Below are 6,753 nucleotides of genomic sequence, written 5' to 3'. Positions count from 1 at the left end.
TAAAACACTCAATGTTGCACTCACTCCAAAAAGGCAGCTATAAAATTTGATATTGTTTATCATCAATATCAGCTAAGCAAGAAGGATAACTAAGAAATGTTTTGGCAGGTGACCAACATATAAGGCAAAAGGCTAACAGAAGCTAAACGTAAATATATAAAATAGCCTTTAAGCAAAATATACTAATTAAACAAGAACTTGATTGTTCACTTGATTAGAAAATCGTGATTACTATGCTATAGACTAGACTATATTATAAACAATATACTAGACTACAGAGTGGACTATATACTAAACTACATGCTGGGCTACAGACCAGACTAAATAGTAGATAAAAAATAGTCTAGTCTATAGTCTAAACGACAGTCTAGCCTATAGTCTAAAATAATAAAATAGTCTAGTCTATAGTCTAGTCTATATTCTAGTCTATAGTCTAGTCTATAGTCTAGTCTATAGTCTAGTCTATAGTCTAGTCTATAGTCTAGTCTATAGTCTAGTCTATAGTCTAGTCTATAGTCTAGTCTATAGTCTAGTCTATAGTCTAGTCTATAGTCTAGTCTATAGTCTAGTCTATAGTCTAGTCTATAGTCTAGTCTATAGTCTAGTCTATAGTCTAGTCTATAGTCTAGTCTATAGTCTAGTCTATAGTCTAGTCTATAGTCTAGTCTATAGTCTAGTCTATAGTCTAGTCTATAGTCTAGTCTATAGTCTAGTCTATAGTCTAGTCTATAGTCTAGTCTATAGTCTAGTCTATAGTCTAGTCTATAGTCTAGTCTATAGTCTAGTCTATAGTCTAGTCTATAGTCTAGTCTATAGTCTAGTCTATAGTCTAGTCTATAGTCTAGTCTATAGTCTAGTCTATAGTCTAGTAGTCTATAGTCTAGTCTATAGTCTAGTCTATAGTCTAGTCTATAGTCTAGTCTATAGTCTAGTCTATAGTCTAGTCTATAGTCTAGTCTATAGTCTAGTCTATAGTCTAGTCTATAGTCTAGTCTATAGTCTAGTCTATAGTCTAGTCTATAGTCTAGTCTATAGTCTAGTCTATAGTCTAGTCTATAGTCTAGTCTATAGTCTAGTCTATAGTCTAGTCTATAGTCTAGTCTATAGTCTAGTCTATAGTCTAGTCTATAGTCTAGTCTATAGTCTAGTCTATAGTCTAGTCTATAGTCTAGTCTATAGTCTAGTCTATAGTCTAGTCTATAGTCTAGTCTATAGTCTAGTCTATAGTCTAGTCTATAGTCTAGTCTATAGTCTAGTCTATAGTCTAGTCTATAGTCTAGTCTATAGTCTAGTCTATAGTCTAGTCTATAGTCTAGTCTATAGTCTAGTCTATAGTCTAGTCTATAGTCTAGTCTATAGTCTAGTCTATAGTCTAGTCTGTAGTCTAGTCTATAACCTAGTCTATAGTCTAGTCTATAGTCTAGTCTATAGTCTAGTCTATAGTCTAGTCTATAGACTAGTCTATGTCTAGTCTATAGTCTAGTCAATAGTCTAGTCTATAGTCTAGTCTATAGTAGTCTATAGTCTAGTCTATAGTCTAGTCTATAGTCTAGTCTATAGTCTAGTCTATAGTCTAGTCTATAGTCTAGTCTATAGTCTAGTCTATAGTCTAGTCTATAGTCTAGTCTATAGTCTAGTCTATAGTCTAGTCTATAGTCTAGTCTATAGTCTAGTCTATAGTCTAGTCTATAGTCTAGTCTATAGTCTAGTCTATAGTCTAGTCTATAGTTTAGTTATAGTCTAGTCTATAGTCTAGTCTATAGTCTAGTCTATTGTCTAGTCTATAGTCTAGTCTATAGTCTAGTCTATAGTCTAGTCTATAGTCTAGTCTATAGTCTAGTCTATAGTCTAGTCTATAGTCTAGTCTATAGTCTAGTCTATAGTCTAGTCTATAGTCTAGTCTATAGTCTAGTCTATAGTCTAGTCTATAGTCTAGTCTATAGTCTAGTCTATAGTCTAGTCTATAGTCTAGTCTATAGTCTAGTCTATAGTCTAGTCTATAGTCTAGTCTATAGTCTAGTCTATAGTCTAGTCTATAGTCTAGTCTATAGTCTAGTCTATAGTCTAGTCTATAGTCTAGTCTATAGTCTAGTCTATAGTCTAGTCTATAGTCTAGTCTATAGTCTAGTCTATAGTCTACTCTATAGTCTAGTCTATAGTCTAGTCTATAGACTGGAAATCTTGCAGTACTTGAAAGCTTTTCAACTTCAGTTGGTCCTATTAAGCTTTCAGTACATCTCATATATTAAATTTCTTTTACACACTCGTTTTGTATTTCTATTTTATATTAAAAATAATTTTTACACACATATTTATATTGATACTTCAGCTTTAAAAGCAAAACAAAAGAAAAATATTTTAATAATCTTTGAGCAAAGCTCAGTAGACTTATACTTTTTGCTCATATAAAAATATTTTCTTTATAGCCAGACATTTACTTAGTAAATATATATAAACACGCACAGACATCACTTTTATATATGTACTTATTTGAGAGTACTTCTAAAAATAGGTATTACCCTTTTTCTAAAATGTAACAAATACTTTTAAAGTACATATTTGTTTACCATTAAAATAACGTAAAAGCTTTGGGCACAAAGAAATTTTAGGAGTTTTTTTTTCGTGTTACTTTAAAGAGTTGTGATTAAAGTTATTATATTTTGAAGTCCATATATATGTGAAAAGACTTTTAAAAAAAGGAGAGTTCTAATATAAATTTCCTGAAGAAAATCTTATTGTTTGAAAAAATTTTAGTTTTTAAAAGATCTATTTTAAAACAACAGTTTTAAGAAGTAAAAGTATTTAAAGAATTTTTATTTTTCGAAGAAAAAGTTTTGTTAAGAAAAAACTAATCTCTACAGAAAAGCTTTTTTGAAGCTTTTTTACAAAATATCTTTATTGAAAGTTTTTTAAGGAAAAGTAAATTTTTAGAATATGTTATAGAAATAGCTCTTTTAAAAAAGCTATTTTTAGCAAGATGCTTTTGTTAAAAGCATTTTTAAACAATTTTAATTTTTTTAAGAAGCTTTTTTCGAAAAAAGCTTTTCTAAAAAAAGAGCTTTAAAAAACAATAAAGCTTTTTTGAAAGTTTTAAGAAAAACCTTTTTTTAATATATGGAAGACAAATCTTATTTGAACAAAAAGCTTTTTAAGGAAAGCTTTTCAAACAGTTTGAATTTTTAGAAGAAGCTTTTTTAAAAAAAAAGTTTCTTTGCAAAATAGCTGTTTTTAGAAGTTTACACTTGTTGTGGTTGAAAATTTTTTTAATGAAGAAAAAGCTTTTTTAGAAAAAGCTCATTTCAAAGAACTATTTATGCTTTGATGGAGCTCTACGAAAATTGTTTGTATAAAAGTTTTTTTCAAAAAGTTTTTTTTTTTTTTTTTTTTTGTACTCAAGCTTGCTTTCTTCTGAAAGAGTTTGTCGATTGTTAAAAAGTTTACTTAAGAAAATTTCATTAGACGCTGTTTGTAATTTAATTACAATTTCATAAAAATTTGTTTGTTTATAAATTTTTTTTTAATTTTTTTTCCTATAAAAGCCATGTGTTTTTAATGTGTTTACAATATTACACTAATAAATTTTCTAAATGAACTATAAACATATATTATTTGTAAAATTACAAAAGAAAATTATGAAAATTTATTTTCACGATTTAATAAACAAAATGTTTCATTAAGCAAAACATTGTTTATTTATAAAGAAAAAAGCTTTCCAATCATATGCAGTAATAAACAATTTCATAAATTTTCCAAAGTTGAAAGGTAATTTTTAAAAATTATCTTAATATCAGAAAATATTTCAAAATTTCCTTTTCTAACTTTAAAACTCTTTAAATTTAGAAAAATTGTTCACTTCCGTTTTCCTTAGAAAAAACACTCCTTGTTTTGGAATGAAAAACTACCGAAAAAAATCAAATCCCTTTATACATCTTATTTGTTGTAAACATTTGTCATTGTATGTTAAAATTTACAACTCTAACACAGATATGTACTCATACATACAAAAATACTTTTACAATTTGCAAAACTGTCTGTTTCTATGTTGTTTTATTGCTTAATATGGCAAATAGTTAGTGATATAAGAGGGGGGGATATACATATGACTCTAATATATAGTTTTGTAAATTTCAAACTATAAGTACATGATACTTTTACACACATACACTTACACACAAACATATATTGTATACCCTTTAGTAATAGGAGAATTTATATGTCAATTTCTGTTTAAAGCCATTTTTTCCCTTGTACAACTACACAGCAACAACACCAAAAAATATTGTTTACAACATCCGCGTTTCATATAGATTTTGACTTGAAATACTTGATCCAAATATAAACACAAATGACTGACTACACAAATTGTTTGTATTTGTGTACAGATAGATGTAGATGTTACATATATAAAATTTGCTTTTAAATAAAACTTACATTTTGACAGCAAATACATTTATATAGTCGATTCGTCAAGTATTTGCATTTTATATCCACTTAGATATAGATTGTAATACAACAAGAAACAAGAAAAAATAAAACAGGGATATACATATTTGTCTGGCTTAATAGAAATGTTGGTATAGGGAAAATGGTGATTACGAATGGTAAATAAAATATTTGGGATTTTTCTGAAAAACAAACAACTTTGTTTAAAAACAGCCTTTTTTCAAAAAAGTTTTTTTTTTCTAAAAAAAAAGCTTTTTTTCTAAAAAAAATAGCTTTTTATTAAAATAAAGTTTTTTACTAAAAAAGCTTTTTCTAGAAAGAGCTTTTTCAAAAAAAGAGATTTTTCTAAAAAAGAGCTTTTTCTAAAAAGAACTTTCTAAAAAATAACATTTTCTAAAAAAGAGCTTTTTCTATGCTTTATTCTGAAATAGAGTTTTTTTCTAAAATAACATTTTTATAAAAAGGAGCTTTTTTTTAAATACCATTTGTCTATATAAAAAAAATCATTTTACTAATATAAATAAATTTAAAAAATAGATTTTTCTAAATAAGAAATTTTTCAATAAAAAACTTTAGAAAAACATGTAGAAGACCATTTATAAAATAAGAAATTTTTGTTAATAAAGCTTTTTCCAACAAAATATCTTTATAAAGCCACAAACTTTGTAAAGCTAAAAAACAACTTTTTTTTTTAAAATAAAGCTTTTAATACAAAAAGAGCTTTTATTTATAAGAGAGCATTTTATATAAAACAACTTTTTTAAAGAACTTTAAAGTTTTAAAAAAGAACTTTTTATAAAAGATATAATTGAGCTTTTAATAAAAAAATTTCTTTATATAAAACAGATTTTTATGCAAAAAAAAGCGTTTTTTATGTTAAAGAGCTTTTAATACAAATAAAGCCTTTTTTTATAAAAATGTATTTTTTATAGCTTTTTATATAAACCAGCTTTTTATAAAAGAGCTTTTTAAAATAATTTTTTATAAAAGAGAGTTAAATTAAACAGAGCTTTTGATAAACAAATCTTTCTTTAAAACTACCTTTTTTTTTGTAAAAAAAAGCTTTTTATTAAAACAAAATATTTCCTTTAATATTTAATTTGATTAGAGTACAAAAAGCTTTTTAAGAAATTGTTGATTAAAGCTATTTTCTTAATGTTTAAAAAGCTTTGGTAAAGTTTACATTCTTAAGGTCTTTTTCATAAACATTAATGAAAGCATTAGTTAGTAAGTTAGTTAGTTAGTTAGTTAGTTAGTTAGTTAGTTAGTTAGTTAGTTAGTTAGTTAGTTTGTTAGTTTGTTAGTTTGTTAGTTTGTTAGTTAGTTAGTTAGTTAGTTAGTTAGTTAGTTAGTTAGTTAGTTAGTTAGTTATTTAGTTAGTTAGTTAGTTTGAAGGGAAGTTAGTTAGTAAGTTAGTTAGTTAGTTTGAAGGGAAGTTAGTTAGTTAGTTAGTTAGTTAGTTAGTTAGTTAGTTAGTTATTTAGTTAGTTAGTTAGTTATTTAGTTAGTTAGTTAGTTAGTTAGTTAGTTAGTTAGTTAGTTAGTTAGTTAGTTAGTTAGTTAGTTAGTTAGTTAGTTAGTTTGAAGGGAAGTTAGTTAGTAAGTTAGTTAGTTAGTTAGTTTGAAGGGAAGTTAGTTAGTAAGTTAGTTAGTTAGTTTGAAGGGAAGTTAGTTAGTAAGTTAGTAAGTTAGTTAGTTAGTTAGTTAGTTAGTTAGTTAGTTAGTTAGTTAGTTAGTTAGTTAGTTAGTTAGTTAGTTATTTAGTTAGTTAGTTAGTTAGTTTGAAGGGAAGTTAGTTAGTAAGTTAGTTAGTTAGTTAGTTAGTTAGTTAGTTAGTTAGTTAGTTAGTTAGTTAGTTAGTTAGTTATTTAGTTAGTTAGTTAGTTATTTAGTTAGTTAGTTAGTTAGTTAGTTAGTTAGTTAGTTAGTTTGAAGAGAAGTTAGTTAGTAAGTTAGTTAGTTAGTTTGAAGGGAAGTTAGTTAGTTAGTTTGAAGGGAAGTTAGTTAGTAACTTAGTTAGTTAGTTAGTTAGTTAGTTAGTTAGTTAGTTAGTTAGTTAGTTAGTTAGTTAGTTAGTTATTTAGTTAGTTAGTTAGTTAGTTTGAAGGGAAGTTAGTTAGTTATTTATTTAGTTAGTTAGTTAGTTAGTTAGTTAGTTTGAAGGGAAGTTAGTTAGTAAGTTAGTTAGTTAGTTTGAAGGGAAGTTAGTTAGTAAGTTAGTTAGTTAGTTAGTTAGTTAGTTAGTTAGTTAGTTAGTTAGTTAGTTAGTTAGTTAGTTAGTTAGTTAGTTAGTTAGTTAGTTAGTTAGTT

The sequence above is a fragment of the Lucilia cuprina genome, chromosome 5, assembly GCF_022045245.1.
Source record: "Lucilia cuprina isolate Lc7/37 chromosome 5, ASM2204524v1, whole genome shotgun sequence".
Classification (NCBI taxonomy): domain Eukaryota; kingdom Metazoa; phylum Arthropoda; class Insecta; order Diptera; family Calliphoridae; genus Lucilia; species Lucilia cuprina.
This window is presented reverse-complemented; position numbering follows the sequence as displayed.